This window comes from Carcharhinus amblyrhynchos, chromosome 21 (genome assembly GCF_965287045.1).
Source record: "Carcharhinus amblyrhynchos chromosome 21, sCarAmb.v2.hapA, whole genome shotgun sequence".
Taxonomy (NCBI): domain Eukaryota; kingdom Metazoa; phylum Chordata; class Chondrichthyes; order Carcharhiniformes; family Carcharhinidae; genus Carcharhinus; species Carcharhinus amblyrhynchos.
This window is the reverse complement of record NC_137344.1, coordinates 14,733,033-14,759,200: the sequence shown is the minus strand read 5'-3', so window position 1 is coordinate 14,759,200 and position 26,168 is coordinate 14,733,033. Positions and strand designations below refer to the sequence as shown.

General features: G+C 42.3%; 1 protein-coding gene across 3 annotated transcripts in view; it reads right to left on the bottom strand.

Moving 5' to 3' along the window:
* Positions 1-25,313, bottom strand: part of LOC145356459 (inward rectifier potassium channel 16-like) — a 121,808-nt gene extending 96,495 nt beyond the window's left edge. Inside the window, exons 1-2 of one of the 3 annotated variants that reach the window (XM_080209192.1) lie at positions 25,193-25,310; positions 24,907-24,995 (exon numbers count right to left, since the gene is read on the bottom strand). The gene's annotated coding sequence lies outside the window, so the exon portion shown is untranslated. Of the gene's footprint in view, positions 1-24,906; positions 24,996-25,192 lie in introns of all 3 variants that reach the window. The other 2 variants (XM_080209191.1, XM_080209193.1) reach the window with 2 other exon arrangements.
* Between the last annotated feature and the right edge of the window lie 855 nt (positions 25,314-26,168).

The window sequence follows — 26,168 nt, the reverse complement described above, 5'->3', positions numbered from 1 at the left end:
TACCCAGGTCACTGAAAGTGGCAACACATGTGGAAAAGGTAGTCAAGCAGGCAAACGGCATGCTTGCTTCCATCAGCTGGGGCATTGAGTTTAAAAATTGGCAAGTCATGCTGCAAATTTATAGAAACTTACTTAGGCCGCACTTGGAATATAGTGTTCAATTCTGGTAACCACACTACCAGAAGGATATGGAGGCTTTGGAGAGGGTACAGAAAAGATTTACCAAGATGTTGCCTGGTTTGGAGGGCATTCGCAATGAGGAGAGATTGGAGAAACTTGGTTTGTTCTCACTGGAAAAACAGAGGTTGAGGGGTGACCTGATAAAAGTCTACAAGATTATGAGGGGCATGGACAGAGTGGATAGTCAGAAGCTTTTTCCCAGGGTGGAAGAGTCAATTATTAGAGGGCATAGGTTTAAAGTGTGAGGGGCAATATTTAAAGAAGATGTACGAGGCATGTTTTTTACACAGTGGGTGGTGGGTGCTTGGAGCTCATTGCTGGGGGAAGCAGTAGAAGCAGATACAATAGTGACATTTAAGGGGCGTCTGGACAAATACATGAATAGAATGGGAATAAAGGGATATGCTCCTCGGAAGGCTAAGGAATTTTAGTTAAGTCAGGCAGCATGGGAAGGGCTAGTTGGCCTACTCCTGCTCCTATTTCTTATGTTCTTATGAAAGGCCTGTTCCTGTGCTGTAATTTTCTTTGTTCTTTGAAAGGGTATAATGCATTAGAAGCAGTTCAGAGAAGATTCATTTGACTTATTCCAGGACGAGGGGTTATTTTGTCAACAATGGTTGGATAGGTTGAACCTGCAGCTGTTGGAATTCAGGAGAATGAGCTACCTTATTGAAATGTGTAAGACCCAGAATGAATGTTTCTCCTTAGAAGAGAAACAGTGGGCTATAAAAATCCCACCCAAGGTCAACAGACCTTCCCATGATCTGTCCCTTGCTCACTCTGATTCCCATGATAGGCAGGCCAGTAAAATTCCCGCGTATAACTAGGTGACATAGTTTTAACATAAGGGATCTCCTATTTAAGACGGCAATGGGGAGGATTTTTTTTCCTCAGAGGGTTATTGGTCTGTGGAATTATTTCCCCAGAGAGTAGTAGAGGCAGGATTATTAAATATTTTTAAGGCTGAATGAGACAGTTTCTTGATTAAAAAGAAAGTCAGAGGATACAGAGTAAAATGATGTTCTCGCCATAATCTGATCAGCCATCATCTTGTCAAATGGTGAAGCAGACTCCAGGAGCTAAATGGCCAAGTCACTTTTAATTTATACACCTATTTGACTGAAGGAAATGTATTTCAAAGCTTTAATTTCCTCTTTCAGTGAAATGTGAAAATTATGCCTGCTGAAAATATATTTTGTTCCTTGGTGTGGCCACTTTGTTTTGGTGTCATATTAGATATTCATTTAATGTGGCTACCTGTGAACTGTATCGACAGAAACAGTTGTCTAATCATCTGTCCCAGGTGGTTTTAATATGAACGCTGGTGAAGCAATAAGACTCCGCAATGCATGACCTCAGCAGGGGTCTGTTTTCACAGGCAGTAGAGTGTTTGCTTTGATGGATTGACATTGTTATGAGGTTATAACAAATTGTTTCTTTGAAGTGTTTGTTCCAATGCCAACATATTTATTTCAATAGGTTTAAGAAGTGTGAATTGATAAGCAGGAAAATATCTATAGCAAATTCTTAAGAGTAGTATTCTTGAGAGTAGTATGTTTGTAAAAGTGGTAAATAAGATTTTTGGGCCAGATAGTTCCAAGGCAGCCAATAGGTCTTTGGTGTAAAAGACATGAATCAGGCACAAAACCGGCCTCAGCAGATTCTTTCTTATGGGAAAGTCATTTTTGCTTGGCACCATATTTTTGGAACAGATGAAGAGTATTAAATGAGGGATAGCTGTATTAAATAACTGAATACTCAGAATGAACAGCTTAGAATGAAACACCAGCAGACAATGAGCCAAGGACTCACCTTCAGGCAAAGCACAAACGAATAAAGGAACTCAAATTGGAAAGGAAGGGAGGGAGGATTTTTGAAGTGTACTCACAGTTGTAGTGTAGGTAAGTAGGGTGAGATTTCAATGCATGTGTTTTAAGAGTTCCTCTGTTACGTTGTGCTACAGAACAGCGATAGTGATGGAATAGCGATATTGTTCCAAATCATGAAGGTGTGCAACTTGGGGGCGGTGGTGTTCCCATGCATTTTCTATCCTTGTTTGAAGTGATAGAGGTCATGGGTTTGGAAGGAGGTTTGGCAAGTTGTTGCAGTGCACCTTGTAGATGGTACACTACTGCCAGAGTGCACCAGTATTGGATTGAGTAAATGGTGGTATATGAGGTGCTAATTAAGCAGGTACTTTGTCATAGACAGTGTTGACACTAATTGGAGCTGCATTGGGTGCTCACAGACAGACATAGTTCAGCCACTTTAAAATGTTTGTTGTTCAGTTTTAAGATTGTAGAAATATTTTACAAAAATATACGATTTGAGGTCTCCATCCCTCAAAGGAAAAATTGATTTGGTACTTTTTAGAGTTTGAAATAGAAGTGAATAACTCTAGAAGGGATCTCACATTTAATTCTCAAAAATAAGCATTTTTGTCAATATTATTAATAGAGCAAGCTCCTAAAACCTGCACTGTCTCTGTTGTGAAAAGCTACTTCTTCAGATAAGATAACTAAACAAACAAAATAATGTTAAATTATTGGTGAAAGTATAGCAACATTCTGCTTGGCCATCACAATTTTGTAACATTCCCATTACATACACTCTAGATAAACACTCCATCTCCACTATCCCCCTTGGCACTGGCCATTTATCTCATTGTTGTTGGATTTTGGTGTGCACAAATTGACTGCTGTATTTGACTACATAACGCTGGTGATTGCATTTCGCAAATAATTCATTGGATGTGAAATGTACTAGGACATTGTGAGAGCATGATGAATACAAAATAAATTAAAACTCTTTCTTTGCTACCACAGCCACCTCACCAACTCAGCTCTATAATCTGCAAACTCGGGGCTGATTATTTCTTAACCTGGCAATTCACTGCCCAATTTGGTTTGACTATCTCCAACAGTTATGTCATTCCCATGTCGCTTCCATGTGCTCCCATTCTAAAAGGATCAGCTTGGAAAGCAAGAACAACTAAAAAACTCAATTTTCTGCTCCATTGAACTCCACCTCAGACATGCCTCTTCAGCAGTCTCTATCTTCTGCACTTCATCAAATACAAGATGCCCTTGGAGTTTTTTGTCTTCAAAGCTGGTACTATCCATTCATTTACATTCTCCCCATCCTGAATCCTTTGGGTCTCCATCCCTATCTCAGCCTTCACTCACCATTCGCATTGCAATTTCTCCTTCATCTCCTCCCTCAACCTCATAACATTACTTTACTCCCTGAAGCATTTTCCCCAGGTTCCCCTTTGAGCCTATTCTGTAACTGCTGTACTCCTCATGTATAACTCTTTCTAGTCATTCCTAAGTTGTCACCTGAGGATCTAAAGGTCTCCAATTCATTGTTTTCAATGGATGAAAGATCATGGAGAACATGTTTGAAAATAAGCCCCTTTGTTTCGCTCGTAATAAACAAATGTTTTATAGATTTGTTCCATCTTATTCAGCTTCATTTTCTCTGTATTATCTTGTGATCACCAAGTAGAATAATGAATGAATGAATGGTTTATTAAGGTAAATGACTAGGTACAGAGAATGATAAAGGCTACTGTACTTCACAACTCCAAACTACTACGTGCAAGGAAAATCCACGCTCTGCTCCAGGATTCATGCATTCAATTGGTCAAACAGGTCACATGACTCTTCAAGAGCTTGCTGCTTAAAGGGCACGCTACCACATCCCTCCACTTTTAAGTTCCTGATTAACACATTTCAATAACAATTGAACTATTTACAATATTATACAATAAGTGGATCTCAAACACTCTACAAGTTAAGGCAGTCTGGGCACTTTCTGATCCAATGGGAGCAGGTGCTCCGCCAGTGAAGGCAACATTGGTTTGAAGCTCAGTGGGTTGACTCTTGACTTGCGAAGGTGTGTCTGTGCAGATAACTTCTCCAGTTCTCACTGGAACATCACTTGGCTCACTCTCGAGGTAGCTTGCTCCTGCATTACTTTCAGCCTGAACAATATACGAATGACAGGCTGCCCCATTGGTTCTGTGTGTGATTCTGTCCTCCTCGAATGATCCAGGTGTTACTTTACCCTTTTCATTGGACAAGAATTTCATATGACACTGGGTTTGCCCTGGCTATGACTGTTCCATGGATCCACTTTGGATCAACACATTAATTCTTTGCATGTACCACATTGTCCAGCTCAAATTCCCTCTCTGTTTTTGTCAGATCACAAAGCTTCTTCTGTGCGTTCTGTTTTACCTCTACCCTCCCCAAGAAATTCTGAAATATGAGATCCAACCTTGTTCAAATACGTTTACCTATTAGTAACTAGGATGAAATGAGATGTTGTTCTATAGGCAATCAGGAAATGGGCCAGTTTGGTTTGTCGGGAGGTTGATGATTGTTTCTTCATGGTGGATTTGAATGTTTGGGTGGCTCTTTCTGCCAGCCATTCAAAGCAGGGTGGTAGGGTAAAGTTTGAATATGTTGAATGTCGTTAGGTCTGAGGCCCTTATGTGGGGCTCAATTGATGGTGGGGTGGGAAGGAGGTCCATAAGCCTTCCCACCATGGTCTTTATCAGGGCAATGTCAGCAAGACAGTGGGATCACCATTTGTCACCTTCCCACCTGATGAAATGCCCCCCACCACCAAATTCACCTCAGGGAAGTGTCTAAATTCCACTCATGGTTTTAGAAGTTCCAAAACAAATACCAGACATACGAGGAAGGTATCTGCAGAGATTATCCTGCACTATCAGCAAGCAACAATTTCATGTATGGAACCCTGTGGCATGCTTTCCCTTTCCTGAATTGACTGGTTCAGAAATGAAAAGAAGTTCAGCAGTTGATCTAATCAGACGTCAAACTCTGAGACTCCATTGCAATCATTTCTCGCAGACAGAAGGATGACAATCCAATCACCTCTCTTGCCCTTGTCTCCCTGTTCCTCTCTCTGCCTCATCTCTCTGTGTCTCCCCTCTGTCCCATGGCTCTCTGTGTGTCCTATCTCTCTTGTCTCCCCTCTTTCTCTTATTTCTCTGTGTCTCCTGTCTCTCCCTTGTCCCTCCATGTGCCCTCTCCCTCTTGTCTCTCTATGTCTCCCTTTTGTCCTTGTCTCCATGTCTCCCTTCTTTCTTGTCTCTCTAAGTTTCTTCTCACTCCCTTGTCTCTCTGTATCTCCTCTTTCTCTGTTGCATCTCTGTGTCTGCGCTCTCCAACTTGCCTCTTTGTCTCCTCTTTCTCCTTTGTTGCTCTCTGTCTCCCTTGTCTTCCTCTGTCTCCTCCTTTCCCTGTCTTCCTCTGTCTCCCTTGTCTTCCTCTGTCTCCTCCTTTCCCTGTCTCCCTTGTCTTCTTCTGTCTCCCTTGTCTTCCTCTGTCTCCCTTGTCTTCCTCTGTCTCACTTGTCTTCTTTTGTCTCCTCTCTCTCCCTTGTCACCTCTTCCTCCTCACTGTTCTTTGCCTCTATGTGTATATGCTGGATTTACATTGTTCACTGAAAGAGCAGCTTGCACTCTGCATGTAAAGCTGGGACACACCCGCATTGGGAGACTATTCCAGGGATGATTGGAATGAAGTTATTGTGCAGTGAGTTCCTCATGATGGAAATACTTATAGTGCATAGCACCTGGAAAGAGCAGAACTTGAAATAACCAGCTTGGCTGAACTTAGTGACTTACCATAGAACAAGTTATTCTTGTATTTTGGTAATTTGTGAATATGTTGGCAAGCTGGTATAAACAACTGGAAGGCCAGATTCAGTCCGCAGGCTATAATCATCTATTTGTAAAATGATTGGCACAAGTATGATGATCTACAGATACCAGCAGCAAAAAATCATTAACATCTCATTGGTAAACAGCAGCTAGAAATGGAAAGTTTATCTTTTGATACTATGCTCACAGCTTTTTATTGTGGTCATTTAAAAATCATGAAATCATTTTCAGAACACAGACTCTCCCTTAAAGCTAAACTGTTTGATGTTGCATTGTTTCAATCATCCATTAAAAGTTAAGTTTATTTATTACTCACAATTAAGGCTTATATTAACACTGCAAGGGAGTCACTGTGAAATTCCCTTGGTCACCACAGTCCGACATCTGTTCGGGTTAATGCACCTAACCAGCACGTCTTTCAGAAAATGGGAGAAAACTGGAGCATCTGGAGGAAACCCACGCAGACATGGGGAGAATGTGCAAATTTTACACAGACCATGACCCAAGCCGAGAATCGAACCCGGGCCCCTGGCGATGTGAAGCAGTAGTGCTATCCACTGTGCTGCCATGCCACCCTATAATACATGCTGCAGTGGAAATCATGAAAGAATATTAGCATAAGTAGGCACTGGATTTTACTATGTTCTAGATGTTATAGAACACAGTAAAATTCAGTGCCTACTATGTTCTGTAACATAGAACATGGTAAAATACATGGTAAAATCCATCTATAACATAGAATATCGTAGGCACTGACGTTTACTATGTTCTATAACATGCTGTATGTGAAGATTAACAAAATGTTGCTGGTAATGGTTTGAATGCAAAATTACCTCACATCATTACATTCTGCTAATGGAAACTAGGATCCTTAGTTACCTAAAACAATCAGAACTAGGCAACATAATGTAAGAGTATTCATTTGATATCACTGATATTAGGATTCTGCATCACAAGTAGAGAAAAGCTCTGTCAAAAAGATTTCTGACAGCCAGTCCCATATAATAGCGATAATAGCAAAACACTGCCTTAATTGCTTGGAAACTAAGCTTTGCAGAAATATATAAATGCTGTGACCACATTTTGAAGGTTAATTGCTTAAATGAAACAAAACTTGTGCATTAATGCCCTCTGTAGGACATAGCATAGGACAGCATAAGCAAAATAGTTTGTGGAATAAATCGGTCACATGTACACCAGGGTTATATAACCAACAAGCTAGTCTCAAAAGGATTTCATGCATCTGTACATCTTATCTTTGCATAAATCCAACTGCTTTCCATCGCTTTTTCTGAATTCCATGCACAACTTTATGGCAATGTATTCAGACCTACCCAATTTCCTAAATGGTCCATTGTTTGGGCATCTCCCAATTTTCCTTGATTCTGTGGGAGAAGAATATTGAAGTCTCAGTGTATCCAACTGGGGAGGTGAAAAGTACCCCATCGCTGGACTCCAGTTTCAGGGATCTGATGAAAGCATATTTCTTGATTATGTATACATTGTATTATGTATACATTGATTCAATGTATCCAAGCGAGTTTTACATCACTGAATTTCACCAAAGAGTATTTGGGTCGAATTAGATTTTATTTTTAAAATATTTAGCACTCCATAGCCAAACTTTAAACTTTTGATGCTCAGATCAAATTGTGGATATCCATGGTCCTTCAAAGAATCATAGAATCCCTACAGTGAAGAAGGAGGCCGTTTGGGCCCATAGAGTCTGCACCGAGCACAATCACACCCAGGCCCTCTTCCTGTAACCCTTCATATTTACCCTGCTAATCCCCCTGACACTAGGATTAATTCAGCATGACCAATCAACCTAATCCGCACATCTTTGGACTGTAGGAGGAAACCGAAGCATTTGGAGGAAACCCACACAGACACAGGGAGAACGCGCAAACTCCACACAGACAGTGACCCAAGCCAGGAATCGAAGCCAGGTCCCTGGAGTTGTGAGGCAGCAGTGCTAACCACTGTACTACCATGTTGCCCTTCCTGCCATGCTCATCCATGGATGAGGTCAGCCACAATTGTTATATGGGACATCTAAGCCACATTAGTAACACGGACAGTGAGGATGACGTGGAACCTCACCATTCAGCAACCCTAAGCTCTACGCAGACAGTGACCCAAGCGGGGAATTGAATCTGGGTCCCTGGCACTCTGAGGCAGCGGTGTGAACCACTGTGCTACCATGCCATCCTTAATGAAAGTGAATTGGTTACATAACACTGTAAAGTGATTTCAGCAATGTTCAAATGTCCAACTGAGATTTTTGGCCTTGGCTAACTGAGTGCCACTCTTGGCTGAATCAGGAGGTTAGGGGTTCAAGACCCACTCCAGAGATGTCGGGGCAAAACCGAGGGTGGCACAGCTGTGAAGTACTGAAGGAGTTCTGAACAGTCGAAAGTGCTGGATGAGATGTTAAAATGAGGTGAGTGTAAAAATTCAGTGGCACTTCTTTAAAGAGCAGGAGATCTCTCCTGATATGCAGATATGTTTATACCTCAGCCACAATATGGGACCTTACTGTACACACTGACTGCCGCATCTCCCTACACATCATCAAACGCATTATATTGATTATAGAATGTTTTGGGATATTCTAAGGTTATGTAAAAATACAAATTAAAAGCAAATTCTTTCCAACAAGATATAAACTTCTGAGAAGCCCCTTAGTACAGGGAAAGCTATTGTAACAGAACTTAGTTTGGGATAGAATCGGATGACTTGCCATTTCTCTGGGGATAGGGCAATACAACAATTGCCCTGAACGGCCAGGAATCCCACAAATCAGATGGAGACTGTTTCTCCTCCCAGTAGATTGCTGGGGATTTGATAGATATGTTTTCACTTCAAGGTTATTGTAATTAAAGGCTAAGCAGGCTGCAAATCACACATTCTGCCCTATAATAGATTCAAAGGGTGTAATAAACATATTCACACTAACATGTTTATGTTTTTTCCATTGCAATAAAATAAATTGACTGATATTTGCTCATAAACTCCAGTCACTGGCAAATCTCTACAGTAATACCTGTTTTCACAGAATGCATGTAGGTATATGTTCCCTTACTGCCTGTGATCAGCAAATTTTGTCATGAGAGGTGGTACTCAGAATATTTGCAAAAAACTTCTGAGTCATAAAAGTCTGAAAATGGAGCACTCCACACTGGTCTTTTGGGCACTGCAATCTCCCCATGCTGTCAGTTTTTTGACAGCCGGGAGCTTTGCGTTGGCACTGGGGGACAAGAGAAGCCTAAGTACGCTGGTGAAGCCAGCTTCAGAGTGCTCCAGCGCCATTGCGTGGGGCATGCCGATCTCCAATAGAACTGGGAGACTTCCTTCCAACACCCACGACCCCCCCCATCGAGTCCAAGGACAATGGACTCCCTCCCAACCATCAGGGCATCAGGACTCTCTAAATGCCCCCCTCTCACTGCCCCCCTTGCATAGTCCCCCCTTGAATACCCCCCACCTTTCCCCTGCATACCTCCCCCTGCTGACCAGCCCCCTTGCAGAGTTCATGCTGCATAAGCCCCCATGTCCTCATGCAAACACCTTTTCCCACATCAGAGTTCCCCACCCACTCAAGCCTGACCTGCAATCGGGCCCCACCCTCACTCAAGCACCATCCCCACTAAGGCGCACCCCTTTGGCAATGCCCCTGGCATCTTATGGTGCCTACCTGGCCACTGCCAGTGTGCCAGGTGGGCACATACAGTGTTCCAGATGGGCATTGCCAGGCTGGCATTGCTCAGGCATGCCCCCAACTAGCTGGGTGCTTCAATGGCCTCCAATCCCCTGGTATGTTAACAGCAATTATATCCCAGATATTAGAGGGAGGTTTTTCACACAGACGGTAGTGGGGGTATAGAATGCTCTGCCAAGTAAGGTGGTGGAGGCAGGCATGCTGGAGTTGTTTAAGAGTAACTTAGAAAGGCACATGAGTGGGTTGGAGATGGGAGGATATAGGAGATTGTTTTAAATAAAGTTCATCAGCAGTGGGACGTCCCTGGTAATGTGAAAGGATATGGTGTGATAATAATGTTTTTTTCTCTTTTAATTCACAGGTTTTAAGTCGGTCCGCCTTGTTGTCCAACGAGAGGCATACACGCAATGGGTCGTACTTGGGCTGCTCTTGAATGTTCGAGATTGGCCTAGCGCTGCATGTCGTTAGTGTGTGCTTAAACTGGACCAGATGCTGGGCAACACGACAGCTCAGTGACTATCACTGTTTGCTGTGCAGACACATGGATTTGGGCCAGTGTCTGTGGGAGTTTGCGCATTCTACCTGTGCTTGCGTGGGTTTTCTCCGAATGCTCCGGTTTCCTCCCACACCCCAAAGATGTGCTATTAGGCTGATTGGAAGTAATAAATTGCCCCTAAGTTAGTTTCCCTCAATGTGGATTGCCATAAAAACAATAGATAAGGGTTATGGGTGGAGGGGGGGACTGGTAATATTAAAATGGCGGCGCGGGCTCGTTGGGCCGAAGGGCCGTTTCCTGGGCTGTTTTTGTTCTTTGTTCTTTGTTCTTTATGTTCATGGCGCTCAGTCCCTGCTATTGCAGAACAGTCGTGATTCTTGCTTTTGTGCATCTCCCCACCAAAGGCAGAAGATTCTTGAGGCTGTAAGAAGTCTTGTGGGAGCAGGCAAGTGCTCTTAACTTATCTTAATTTTTGTGTAAATAGGCCTTGTGCCCTTTGAGTATAAAACCATTTTTGCTGACAAAAGAGGGGTGGGAGAATATCCTTGCCTGCTATTTTCTTGAATTGTCATGATGATCAACCAGGGTAAGATCATGCCCAATGTGATTGTTTATATCCCTTGTTGTCTGTCTGTCAATTATAAAATTCTAGCAGCAAGCTTTTGTGAATTTAAAACTAAAGGATTTTTTTTCTGAAATTCCTAAGTTAATTGTGATATTTTACATTCACACAGACATAACAATTCGATATAAGGGATTGTTTACAATTATTGTTTACAATTATCTCAGTCTTTGAGTTGTGATCCCTGGCTCCTACGTGTCAGGCCTGTAGTTTGTTGGATAGTTTCAATGATTCAAACCGAACCGAAAAATTCTCAGCTGGCCGGGAGGTTTTCTGTAGTCAAATTTTCAGGGCTTGGTCTTCCAGTGAACTCCATATTGGAACAGGTTGGGGCGTTCATTCTCTCTGTTGGGATCTCCTGTTTATGAGGTATTGCTGTTAATTTCTTTGGCTTGTTGAATTATATGCACATAGTTTGCTGGCTCTGATGGAACTATGTACAAATAGCTTGTGCTGATTTTAAAGGTAGACAATAACATAGTCCCCTTATCTTGTAGCTTTTTTAAAAAAACTAAAAGGCTTTTTCCAAAGCTAAGTTGATTCCATTACACTGTGTTGTTGTCTAACACCTTTGAAATTCATCCAGTCTATTTTGGAAAGGAAAGACCATCATAAAACAATGGAAAGTTGATGGGTCCTTTCACTTATGTCTGCCACAAATTGACTTTCATTGGTCCTTTTTGTCCAGAATGAAACAGTAAGAAGTCTCATAACACCAGGTTAAAGTTCAACAAGTTTATTTGGAATCACAAGCTTTTGGAGCACTGCTCCTTCACCTGATGAGGAGGAAACTCACGCAGACATGGGAAGAATGTGCAAACTCCACACAGACAGTCACTCGAGGCTGGAATGGAACAAATGGAACTGAAAATTTAAATGTCATAAAATGTATTATGAATCAAAAAGGGTCATTTCTATATAAATGATGTGGGCATGTTTAGTAGTTCCTGTATGTAATTGTCTGAGATCATTATAATCCAATTTGTGTATACCATTTCTGAATTGTATTGATTAAAGATTGGTAGGTTAGGGCTGTTGTATATCCCAGGTGATTGAAATGGGCATGACCATAGACTGTGCAGTCAGTTTGTGCAGTTTTTTTTGTAAATAAAGTAGTTTTGGACAATATGTGCTAATGGCTGCCTCACGCACTGAGAATTTATTTGTATTTACTTTACTATAATAAACAGTCTTTATTAAGTGTTATATGCTACTGGTTACCATCCTCATTGGGTCTTCCATGTAACTCCTCACACCATTCCCATAAACACCATTATACACAATCAGGTTAGGACACTCATAAGAACATAAGAACATAAGAAATAGGAGCAGGAGTAGGCCATCTAGCCCTTCGAGCCTGCCCTGCCATTCAATAAGATCATGGCTGATCTGTCGTGGCTCAGTTCCACATTCCCGCCCTCTCCCTATAACCCTTAATCCCCTTGTCTATCAAAAACCTATCAACCCACGTCTTAAAAATATTGAGCGAGGCAGCCTCCACCACTTCAACGGGCAGAGAATTCCAGAGATTCACCACCCTTTGAGTGAAGAAGTTCCTCCTCAACTCCATTCTAAACTGCCCCCCCTTTATCCTGAGGCTGTGCCCTCTAGTCCTACTGTCCTTTCTGAGCGGGAAGAGCCTCTCCACCTCTTTCCTATCCATCCCATTCAACATCTTATACGTCTCAATGAGATCTCCCCTCATTCTTCTAAAGTCTAACGAGTACAAGCCTAGTTTATTCAGCCTCTCCTCATAGTTCAACCCCTTCAACTCCGGAATCAGCCTAGTAAACCTCCTCTGCACTCCCTCCAAGGCCAAAATATCCTTGCATAAGTGCGGCGACCAAAACTGCACACAGTACTCCAGCTGCGGCCTCACCAGTGCCCTATACAGCTGCAGCAAGACCTCCCTACTTTTATATTCAATCCCCCTCGCTATGAAATTACTCTCACGGATAACATCAGCCTGGTTTATGACAGTCTCTTAACTCACACCATGGGTGGTATTTACTGGAGCTACAGGAGTCTTGCACATCAGCTTGAGACTTGGCAAGAGCCTTGTGTTGTCTCTTTTAAGGAGGCCTGTTGTATTAAGTGCCACTCAGGCACTTAACTGGACAATGAAGGCCTTCCCTAGCATCACAGATCCACCCACCAAGAGCTGCTGACCAATCAGTGGCTGGTAGCTTGAGTGAATAGCCGTGCCACCAGAGAGGTGGCAGTTACTGCTGGCATAGCACCAGCCTAAGGTCGAGGTTCATCGCTGGGTCCCAGACCATAACTGAGTGATGACGGGAGAGAGGTCACAGGGGAAGTTGAGGGAGGGGTTTTAGCAGCAATGCCAAGTCCCTTGATCAGGCAGTGAATGCATTTGTATGAGGGACCTCCCCAAGGGTCTACAAGCACAGGTTCTCTTATGATTTTATCCTGGCTTAATACCAGTGGTGGCAGGATAAGTCCCTTAAGTGTGCATCAACTTATGGGCCTTAATTGACATCAGTGGACAAGCTGTCAATGGGCCTTCCTGCAAAGACTTAATGAGGGTGGGGATGGGAAGGGTGGAGACAGGAAGGATTGGGGTCCCATCATTTTCCCTCCTGGTGAAATACCCCCACCACAAAACTCACCAGGGAGGAGGGCATTCGATTCAGCCCAACTCTTGTTCACCCATCACCCGTCTGACCTACAACATTCCCAGCTTGAAAATTCTGACTTTTGTTTTCAAATCTCCCCACCCCCCTCCCCCCAGGGCTTTGCTCTTCCCATCTGCATAATATCCTCCAAACCTTAGAGCTTTCTGTGCTCCCCCAGTTCCAGCACCATGAGCAACCTGGATTTGAATTGCTCCACACATGGTGGTCGTGCTTTTCATTTCAATCAGGAATGCAATAACTAGCCAGAACTGGAGAGCGCAGGCATCATGAAGGATTATGAGGCCAGAGGAGGTTACAGAGATCGGGAAAGGTGAAGCTGTGGAGAGATTTGAAAACAGGGATTGAAAACAGTGCATTGCTTAACCGAGATTCAGTATAAGTCAGCAAACACAGGGGTGCTAGGGGACCGGGTCTTGGTGTGAGCTAGGAAATCGACAGCAGAGTTTTCAGGGACTTTACATTGATTGAGGGTATAAAAGGTGGGTTGGTCAGGACCTTACAATCCATAAAATCTCTACAGTGCTGATGGAGGGCAGACGGCCCACCGAATCTACGCCAAATATCCGAAAGAGCATCTATCCCCATAACACAGTTCAATTATTGTGGCTAATCCATCTAACCTACACATCTTGGGACATCAAGGGACAATTTAGCATGGCCAATCCACCTAACCTGTGCATCTTGGGCTGTGGGAGGAAATTGGAGCACCCGGAGGAAATTCAAATCCAGAGGTAACCAAGATGTGGATGAGAGTTTTTCTCAGCTGTTGTATGGGACATCATTTTTAACAGAGACGATTCTACTGTAACACAGAGTGAAGCTCAAAGTTTCAGTTTAGTTGTCATTTCGAATAACTTACACTTCATTACAATGCTGATGGAATATTTTGAAACACTGACAAAAATTGACGGTTCCTTGTTAAAAGCAATAATGGTCCTAAAGTTCCAAATCTTGAATTTTATATCTTAAACTTCACTGCCAAATTTAACTGTTCAGTGTATGATATTTTAGGTCAGTAGCCAAGTGAAACAGTTAATTTAACGGGGGGGAAAGCAGCATTTTTTCTGGCAGTAAAAAAAAAAGAAATCAGAATTTGGAACTTCTGGACATGAAGGATTTTATTAAGAGAATCATTTGCTGTCAGGATTTGAAATAGAGTCTAAAAATATACAGACTGATTCACAATGCCTTATTTTTGTGGTAATTTCTATAATATATAATCCCATACTTAATTTTATACCAAAAAAAATCCATATTCTCAAATTCCCAAGGTCATGCGCTTGTTTTATAAATCTGGCATGTAACAGTTGCAGTGATAGTTTTTACAACAGTCATCTGGCTCATGGCAAATTGCTTGCACCAGCATATTTGCAGCTGATTAAAAGCTGCCTGAAGCAACAAATTATATACTGCGTTTTACTTGCAGTATTATGCAAATAAGACAGAAATGTGGAACGTTCTTGTTGTTTAATTCTCGGCACGTTACACTTCCGAAAATTCCACCCTCGGAAAAACAGTGTGAGAAGCAGTTGAAAAGTCACAGAAGAGAGGCATAGGGTGGAAATTCCCCATCCCGCCCGCCATGGGAATCATAGCGGCAGGACATGGACCGTGCAAAGGTCTGTTGACTCCGGGTGGAATTTTCCAGTCGTATTTACTGGGAAACAGTAAAATCCCGCCCGAGGGTAACAGGTCTTTCCATTGTGTGACCCTCGCCCGCTCCGATTCCTGAGGCGGGTGGAGCAGGGAAATTCCGACCATGGTCTTTCTTTCTCTCCACAGATGCTCTCTGGACTGCTGAGTATTTCCAGCATTTTCTGTATTACACCCAGATTTCTCAGTTACATTTTGAATGGACGTTGTGAACAAAAGTATTAAAGATGGATATGAGATCAGAAATGAAGGACGGAGGAATGTGCGGCTTTCTGAAGGACTGGGTAATGTGGACTCAAGAGATGGGTTCACTGAATTAGGAAAAAGGAGACAATCTGGACTACAGAGAACAGACAATCTGTCACAGACACAGCACAGACAGCAGACAGTCAGACACAGACACAGGACAGTGAGCAGTCAGTCAGAAGCAGACTCAGCACAGAGGGCAGACAGTCAGACATAGTCATGGACCAAACACAGTATAGCACAGACAGAAGACAGTCAGACACAGACTCTGCACAGAGAGAGAATAGTTAGAAACAGACACAGCACAGAGAGCTGACAGTCAGACACAGTCACATCACAGAGAGCAGACAGTCAGACACAGCACAGAGAGCAGGCAGTTAGACACAGCACAGAGAGCAAACTATTAGACACAGAGCCAGCACAGACAGCAGACAGTCAGACATAAACAAAACAGAGCAGATACTCAGACACAGGCACAGCACAGAAAGGAGACAGTCAGACACAGCACAGAGAGCAGAGACAGATTCAGCACAGAGAGCAGTCAGTCAGACACAGACACAATACAGAGAACAGTCAGACACAGACTGACCACAGGGAGCAGTCAGACACAGGCACAGCACAGAGAGCAGAGAGTCAGACACAACACAGAGACCAGACAGTCAGACACAGACCCTGTACAGAGAGCAGAGAGCCAGCACAGATAACAGTCAGAGATAGGCTCAGTGCAGAGAGTAGACAGTCAGACACAGATAGAGCACTGAGAGCAGGCTGACACAGATTGGCACATGAGGTCACACGCACTTGTTTTTTACTTGAGAATGCAGGAATAAAATATATGTAATGGAAGTGTAAAGGAAAAATTGTAACAATGTAAGAATAACTCCAAATAATTGAATAGAAACATATTGCAGAATCATTTACTCTCCTTATTTTCCATCTATTAACAATTATAGTGTTCTTTCTCCCTCAACTCCCATTGAGATACAGTGTGTTGTCTTAATTCTAAATTATTCTTGAACTCAGTAAACCCAAGTCTAGACTCTATTGACTCTATCCTTTAGAAACCTGCAACTTCTTTCTGCCTTGTTTCTGGTCATAATTACATCTTTGACATAACACACTTTATCACGTCATTCATCCTAATAATGATAATGGAACCACAGGGTTCGAAGGATGGATTTGTGAAATGCATCTCTGTGCCGTCAATGCCACGTTACTGAGATGGAGTGAAAGTCAGTAACACTCTGTACGTGTAGTCTATCATGCAACAGGCTTGCTTCCTGGTGTTCTAACAGTGGATCAAACTACTGTTCATTAACTGATCGTAAAATGGGTGAGCATTGTTCTCTATACTTTATAACTACATTTAGTGTGTTCATAAAAACGCCTCTCAGGAATGCTCACTGTTTTAACTTAGTGCCAAGTTCACCATGTTATTTTAATAGGTCATGCGGCGAGGAAAGACTGTCTCACCAATCCTCCTGTTCGTTCCTCCTAAAACCAACTTTACTAAATACTCCAAATGCCACTCCTATAAATGTCACTGTTTAATCTTTAATATTTTCCATATCCTGCAGTTGCTGCTGTATTAACCATCACACTTCTGGATAGCCCTCTCTTAAAAGCTTCCTGGGTTTTGAAATATTAATAGTAACGATAGATGCTGAATCTGACAACCACTGCTATGGAGTCATGACCATTTGCTGTAAAACGTCTGACGTTTGATTTGAAACTGACGCACATTCATTTCAGGGATTGGCCGCCTATATATTGTCAAGCATTTCACAACTAAATGTGAGCCTTCGCAAATATGTAATCAACAGTCAACAATTCCTATGTGTCGAAGCTTTACTATTAGCTATTATGGAAGCAGTCATCATGGGGAACAGTCCATTGCATTGATTAGGGGGGCAGCACGGTGGCACAATGGTTAGCACTGCTGTCTCACAGCGCCAGAGACCCGAGTCCGATTCCTGATTTGGGTGACTGTCTGTGTGGAGTTTGCACATTCTTCTCGTGTCTGTGTGGGTTTCCTCCGGCCACTTCAATTCTCCCACAGTCCAAAGATGTGCAGGCTAGGTGAACTGGCCATGATAAAATTCTCCCTCAGTGTACCCGAATAGGCACCGAAAAGAAGATTTTCACAGCAGCTTCATTGCATTCTTAATGTGAGCCTACTTGTGACTAATAAATAGATAAATAAAATTGAAATAGGTGTGAGGTGTTTACAGCAGGCCAATGCCGAAATTCTCCAATCTCATTCGCCGCACCATACTGCCAACACGAATGGAGAATTTGTCACTTAGCCGGATCTCACATTCACATCAGCAGGACTGGAGAATCCCAGCTGCAGGCAAGGTCAGAGACTCCAGCCCCAAGTTCTCAAGAATATACTTTCAGTACACTGTTGCGTGATTCTTTCCAAAGCTGTCTCAACCCTGAATCAGAGTATAAGCAGTAAACACACTAATCATTGATTTTGATGAGAAATATAAAGAACTTATTTGGCACAAATTATCTCCTCATCCCATTTGTGTTTAAGATTCCAAAACATCTATAAATATCATGAAGATTCAATCACAATATGAATGAAGATGCCAATTAAATTAATCTACGTCAAAGGTTGGTTTCCTTCCACTAAACAACAAACTACACAGGAAAAGCAGCAAACACATCAACTGTTACCAAGACAACTCAGAATTGTGTGAAAATAAACTGTATCCGTTTTTTACTGATGTTTCCAATGTGACTTAATGCGTGTTGAATTAAGGTTAGAACTTAGATAAAAACAAAACACTGCGGATGCTGGAATCTGAAACAAAACTAGAAAATGCTGGAAAAATCTCAGCAGGTCTGACAGCATCTGTGGGCTAGAACCTGTCTATGTCTCGTGGCCTATTCCTTTCTCACAATGCTTACTATCACTTAGCTTTCATCAATATCCTTTGAAGTGGATTAAGAGTCATATTTTCCTTGATTTGTTGGAAAGGAGGTTAATGTTGACAGCCACCTACTTGGTATTAATGCAGAACGCCCTCTCAGTATGGCTGTTAAATGCTCAAAATTGTATGGCAAAGACCCAAAAAAAACTGACAAAACTCATTTTATTGTCTGGCCATGACAGAAGGCTCTTACTGATTTCCTAGTCGGAAGAAGGGTGGAAGCATTTGGTACAGGCGTGTAGCCTACAAATAAACAACAGTGAGAAAGGATACAACTTTCTGGCACTTCCAGCCATTGGGATCTTCTGGTCCCACTGAAGATGACCACCATCCATCCCCCGGCAGACTCCCCAGCAGTGGAATGGTCAAATCACACAAAACAGCACAGACTTCGGCAGGACTGGAAGATCTGCTAGCGGACAATGGTGAACCGCCTCTGCCGCTGGAAAGCATGCAGTGGGGTAGGCATAAAAATCGCACCCAGTTTGGTGGGCCATCACAGAGCTAACACACTGAGTGGAGCTGGGACATTCTTAATACAGGGATGAAGGGCACGTCGGAAATTAAAATTAAATCTGAGTACAAAATGATGCCATTAATAAAACACCGGGTAACACCAGAGCAAGGTTACGTATAAAATGAGTGCTCAAATGTTCAATGGCAACTGCATGAGCATTCTGTTCCAGAAGTATGCCACCTGTTTTATTGGCACAAAAGGGCGGCATTAAGGGTGGGCATCTGAACCATGTGCAAATAGGGGGCCCAGCACCTGTTTGAAGTTTAATTGATGGGTTACACTGGCACACAAGTGGTGGAATCATCCAGAGCAAACAATTTACTTAAATGAAGCCCAGAACAATAACCTTAATAGGTGAGAAGAGTATATGACTGCATGTATGTGTATGTGTGTGTGTGTGTGTGTGTATAAATGTGTGTGTGTAAATGTGTCTGTGTATGCATGTGTGTGTGTGTATGTATGTGTGTGTATATGTATCTGTGCATATGTGTGGGTGTATGTATGTGTGTGCATGTGGGTGTATGTATGTATGTGCATGTATGTGCACATGTATTTGTTTGTGCTTATGTGTGGGTGTGTGCATGTGTGTTTATGTGCATGGGTGCATGTGTGTGCATTTGTATGCCTGTATGTATATGTGCGTGTGTGTATGGGTGTGTGTAGCTAACTTAATTGAACTGAAGAACTGGGCTACAAGATTTGGAACATCAAAAGGTCAGGATGTGAAAGGCAGTCATTTGAAATGAAGAGGGCCAAATTGGGTGATCCACGGGTAAAAACTTGTATTAGGAAATGAAGGAGGTTTGTTGTGCTCCGTTGTTACATTTTAAGAGGAGGTAAAAATAGATTTATAACTGGAATAAGTTCATAAATAAATGAGGCAAAGTTTATTAAATATTATTTTTCCAAGAAGTGGTGGCCATAAGGAGAATATAAAAGATGTTTATATCCTGGGGAAAGTAAATTTCACAGAAAGATAAAGACAATGGGAAAAAATGAAAGAGAAGATATTTAGTTAGAGATTGGGAGCTGTGTTGGTTGTGGCCATATAAGACCTCTTGGAATGTGATCTGAGCTGGGAGAGAACTCAAAAAGAAGCAAAGTCAGCAGTCTATAGCAATAGTTGTTCCAGAGAATAAGGTTTTGTTTTAAACTCCGGAACTTCCACAGTCTAATGGAAGAGACAGAGAGAGAGAGAGAAGCTCTGCGATGTCCCTTCCCTACAGCAACATATGATGTGCTCGTAGTATTATTGGAATCTTTATGGATTTACTCTTTGTAAGGACTGTTGTCTAAAGAGGTGTTGAGAATATATCCAAGTACAAATCTTTTTTGGGAAAATGTTCTGTAAGACTACTTTTAACTGTGTAATTGTAATCTTGTATGTTTAAGTTTTCATTTCTGAATAAATGTTTGACTTAACATTTAAAATCTCCAAAAGTGTTACTGGAATTTATGATCCCTGACTTCTACTCTAAGTAAAATACAAATAGAAAATAGTTATTATAGCTTGCCCTTTGGGATTTTGTTCGCACAACACTTACCATCTGGTAGACCATGATAATCTTTATACACCAAGTCATATATACCATTGTAATAGTTGGTTATGATTTTTACCAAGCTATTGCTGTGCATCCCTATAGTTTCTGCAGTTTCCAGAGCAGATCATGACAACTTTGATCTGAAATCTATGCCTGTATGTATGGCATGTCTAAGATAAGGCACCCAAGATTAACAGTTTCCTTTTATTATGATATCAGCTACTAGAATATACAACTGAATAAGCAATTGGATATTTGGATGTAACAGTCCTTCATTGACATTGATGGTGAAAAGTTATATTTAGATGATGCAGATTTCCAATCAAAGAATCTCAGGCTGTATTTTAATGATTTGAAAAACCATTTACGTAATAACCTTGCCTTGAAGGGCTAAAGATAATCTGAAAATAATATAGCAAAACGCACACCTCGTGGGGAAGGCTATTAAATTTGGGCATAATTGCCTTCTTGTTTGCATATCTCATTTTAATAGTTAACTAATTTAATATACTCAATTCCGTGCCTGTTAACCTACATAACAAGCAGCTAGTCCTTGCAATTTGGTCAGAACAGTTGATAGAAGTAAAAAGAACTGTTAAACAGAGACCCGGACTGCCCTCTTAGTGGACTTAAAGATATGGCACTATTTCGAAGGAGAGCAGGTGACTTGTCCTCATTATCCTGGTCAATATCTCTCATGCAACAGATTAACTAGTCACTATAATGTTGCTTTTGTGCACAAAATTAGCTCCTGCATTTCCCTCATTACAATAGAAACTACATTTCAAAAGTACTTCACTGGTTTTAAAGTGCTATGGGGTGACAAGGTAATGAAAGTTGCTATATGAATGCAAAGTTTCCTTTTTGCTTTCTTTCTAAAGTAGCGAGTACATATCCCACACCGGATGCTTGTAGTTAGAGAGAAGAATCACGCCGGGATCTTCCCAAAAATATTCTAAGTGCCGAATTTGCATAAACATTGATGTCAATCCCACTGGTCCTTTCAGCATTGCACTGAACGGCCATTGTGCATGCACATGTGTAGTAGCCCCTCACTTCTAGCCTCCTGATAGTTGGTCAGCTCAATCACTGGCCAGCCCTGAGGCCCACCCCCCACCCTGTTGCTGCCCCTTCAATCTCCCCACCCCCAATTGCTGGCATTCCAGATGTCTCCAGGGCAGCCCTGACACCCAACTCCAACCCCCACTGCCTGTCTCGATCTCCCCGCGCCCACACCCCAGCAATCCTGATCTCTCCCCCGACAGCCCCAACCCCCCTGACAGACCCTGTCCACCACCTCCCCCAACCCCCCACCCCTGCTGCATGACCAGTCCTCGAGTCATAGAATCCTACAGTGCAGAAGGAAGCCATTTGGCCCATTGAGTCAACCACAATCTCACCCAGGCCCTATCCCCTTAACAACAAACATTTACCCTACCTAGTACCCCTGACACTTAGGGGCAATTTTGCATGGCCAATCCACCCAAACCACGCATCTTTGGACTGTGGGAGGAAGCCGGAGCATCTGGAGGAAACCCACACAGACAGAGGGAGAATGTGCAAACTCCCCACAGAATGTGACCCAAGCCAGCAATCGAACCCGAGTCCCTGATGCTATGAGGCAGCACTGCTAACCACCTTGCCACTGTGCCACCTTGATCGCTTTCTACCCTCCCTCTGCCACGGATCTCAAGTACAGAGTGGGAATCTCCACTTCCACTGATCTCTCGCTCACAGGCCCCACCCCAATAGGCCCTGCTCCCTCTGGCCCCGCCCTTTTGGCACTGCCTGTTGTCCAGTGGGCCGTGCTACAGTGGCCCCTGGGGCAAAATGCCAGTGTCCAATAGGGCACCTTGGCACTGCCCATCATGCATCGGGCAATGCTAAGTGGACCTAGTGGGGATGGGGCCTGATGGGGAGGTGGGGTCTCCATGGTGATTGGTTGGCGGTCTTGCTGCCATCTGTATTTGAGGGCTGGACATTGGGGTGGGGCGGAAGCCTGCTTAGAAGGTTGGGACTGCGGAGGTATGGAGGCAAAGAGGCGGGAGGTTTGCCACCACGTTTGGGATATATTCCACACTGGGGTCCAGCATGGGAAATTGGGGTATGGGGAGGGAGAGGGGTTGGAGCTGGGCCCAGGCATGTTCGGGGGGCCAGTGATCTGACCGTTTGGGGTGATTAGAGAGCTGACAATGCAGGTGTTGCAGGCCTGGCCAGCAATTGAGCCAGCCAGCGACGGGGAGGCTGGCAGTGCGGGGTCACTGCACATTATCTGATCTCAGCGCTGACAGATCGACGCATGCGCAGTGGCCCACTCAGCGCTATGCTGCCGGCCTCCTGGTTGAGGATAGACCCATTGATTTTCAGGGTGTTTCATGCTGGGGCAGTGCCCAGCGTGTCGGTGATTCATTCTGAGAGTGCCACTGAAAAGAAACAGCATGATTTACTTCAGTTTTCACACAAATTCAACACTTAGAATAGCCTTTGGAAAATTCTGGACAGAATTTCTTTGGGAGAAACTTAGCCATTTTGTTTACAATGCAGATTTTTTTCAGGAAAAAAAACTCTTTGATGTTTGCAACAAGAGTAGCAAATTTTGAAGGGGGCAATGAAAAATGGAGTTGTAGAAGAGCAGAAGATTGATATACAGGATATTTACTGCCAACACATTCTAATATCCACATCATATGTCATGCAACTCAAAAATGGGCTTTGCGATGGTGGTGATAATACAGCAAAACTCTATTGGCATTTTTGCCTCCAACATGATTTGGGGTGGTTTCAACAGTGGATTTTTCACGTGCCTTTTGAGGCAAGATTCTCCAGCCGTGCTCACCCCAAAACTGGAGAACCTCAACCAAGATCAATGGACCTTTGAGTTGTCCGCCCCTTGCCCAGTATGGTTCCTGTGACAGGCAGGATGGGAGAAGCCCCCCCGCTGTTCCTCTTGATATGATACTGCACTCAGAGCACTGCAGAAATCAGAGATTTATGAAAATAGGAACAGCGAAAGACCATACAGTCTCTCAGGACTACTACAAGACCATAAGATGTAGGAGCAGAAGTAGTCCATTCAGCCCATCAAATCTGCTCCGCCACTCAAGATCATGACTGATTTGGAATGAGAAACCTCAACCCCACTTTCCCGCCTTATCCCCATTGCCCTTGATTCCCTTACTGATTTGGGTTTGTCTGTATGTCTATCACAGACTTGAATATACCTTCCTGCCTCCACAGTTCTCCAAGGTAAAAGAATTTCACAGGTTTATTCCCCTCTGAAAGAACAACTTCCTTCTCATCTCTATCTACAATGGGCAACCCCCTCATTCTGAGATTATGCCCTCTGGTCCTAGACTCTCACACAAAGGGACACAAACTCTCAGCATCTACCCTGTCAAGCCCCCTGAGAATCCTCTATGTCTCAATAAGTTGCTCCTATTCTTCTAAACTCCAATGAATACATTCTCAACCTACTGAAACTCTCCTCATAAGAAAATCCCTCCATACCTGGGATCAACCGAGTGAACCTTCTCTGGACTTCCTCCAATGCCAGTATATCTTTCCTTAGAAAATGGGGCCAGAATTGTTCACCAGTGTTCAAATAGGTTGTGGTTGGATTGCACCTCAACTCCATTTGCTCAATTTTGCTCTACATCGCTTAATATCCTTTCTGAACAAAACTCTTATCAATCATAATCTTGAAAGTTCTAATTGCCTCACATATGCAGCCTTTTCAAGGAGAGAGTTCCAACTATTCCCCACACTTCCTGATCCTGAATGACCCAGAGCTAGTTTTAATCTGATAAAGCTCCCCCTATATTTAATCCCCTTCCACAACCCCAGTCAAGATTATCCATCCAGAAGGACTTCTAAATTGCAAAATGATCCTTTCTAGTTAAAGCGATCCATAATAATGTTCAAAAAACTCACTCATTCACTGTCGAATGATTCAATGATGTAGATATAAAGGCTCAAAGATGTGCGAATAATTTTTAAATGTTGCCTTCCTTCTGGCTGTTAGACTTTTTTTCTGAAGAGGGATATGTATTTAACTTTAAATTAGAAATGTAAGGATTCCTGGTCAGAAAATAGTTCCAAAGTCACTTAAGGTATCACCTGATTAAATGCGCGCATGTAAAGACAACCTTTGTTCTATATGCCCAAACTGAACGAAATGAAAATCGAACAGCCAACAGGCAATCCATGCACATAATGTAAAATGCTTACATTATTCAATTTCAACGCTATTTAGAAGTTGAGTATCAGAGATCACCATCAAGATATTTTGGATGATAAATATGAATTCCTTGACTGCACACTCACCATAATTTCTGAGTACAAGTCGATCATTTTTCAATCAATATAATCAAAGCACTTCTCAGACTTACGATCAGAATTTTGCACTTCACAACTCACTATTTTCCCTGTATTGTACCTACAGCCTTGAGTTATTCACCCCATTACTTCATACCTACTTACAAGCTTTGACTTGAGTATCAGATTTACCGCATGACTGTAATTATATGGTACAAAATGTGAAGAAGACTTGGATTTCAAATAATCTGTGATTATAGGGAGAAAATTCAGACCTTGAGTTGAACACTGTGAAATTGAACTGATGATCATAATGAAAAGATACCTTCTGTTGAGGTAACTCCAGTCCTGTGAAACTCCTCAAATATTCAGTTTTCTGTCACTAAAGCCAGTGCATGTCATTGCATTATTGACCTGTGAAATAAAACTGTTACCTGGATCTGATTTATACAATTGATAAAATATTTGGGAATCAATTTTACATATTTTATTTTTCGTCACCTAAATTCGAGTTACAATTTAACCCTGTTCTATAACACTGAACCACTCGTAGTCGCCTGACTTTTTTTAACAACGCTAGATAACAAAGCAAGCGTGAAGCGTGTTCCTACCTTTAAAAGCAGTTTCCTCTCTAAATTCCAGACTAACTGTGAGGAGGCAGTAAAATTGTATTCCTTAAAAAAAAGTACCTCGGTGCAACTGTACACCTGGAGAATTGTTGGCAGATTCTTAAATGGACTATGAGGATTAGCACCCTTTGTAGCTCATTATGAAAAGAAACTGCAAAACAGCATTTAGGTTAAACATTGACACCTCCCAAAGGAGGCTGTTTCTCAATCCCTGGCTTATGGGTTCTGCTTGATAAGTTAATGCGAGCTTGCATTACATAAATGCATGGTGCTAAATTGTTTGTTTCAGGGTGTTTTTTTTAAATAATCGTTGATGAAAACGTGTAACTCTTGTTTCAGTGTAGAATTTCAAGCGCTTGTAATGTTTAGTCTTTATACCAGTGCCACTTACCAGGATATACAAGTTGCATAAATATTTGCTGATAATAATCTGATGCCACCAATTGAAGATAAGCATCTAGTCAAGACATTGGTTTTGCGAACAAAGACCAAACTTGATGTATTAAAGCATCTAAGGTGGTTTTTGGCACATGCAGTTCCAATCCAATTCATGTTTCGATGAGCTGGTTGATTGTAGGTATTCTAATACCGTTAATGATGTGCAACTTGAATCTCATCAAAGGCCATTGTGCATTGTATGGAACCGTACAAAGCTGTTGAATTTATTGCTGATAACAGGTTGAAGGTTTTCCGCATCTAAACCCTGGGAAAACTCAGCCTGTTTTTCTCTCCCAGTGAAAGGTTGATTCAGAAAGGAAAGTAATCCGATTACAAAGAACAGAAACCAAACTGTCCCTAAAGTGGTTGATGTCTTTATCATTCATGGGATGAACATTTTTAGGTGTCCAGCAGAAGAAAGTGGTTGAGTGAACTATAGATTAATCACAACAAAAGTTAAAGTTTATTTATTAGTCACAAGTAGACTTACATTCAAATGAAGTTGTTGTGAACATCCTCA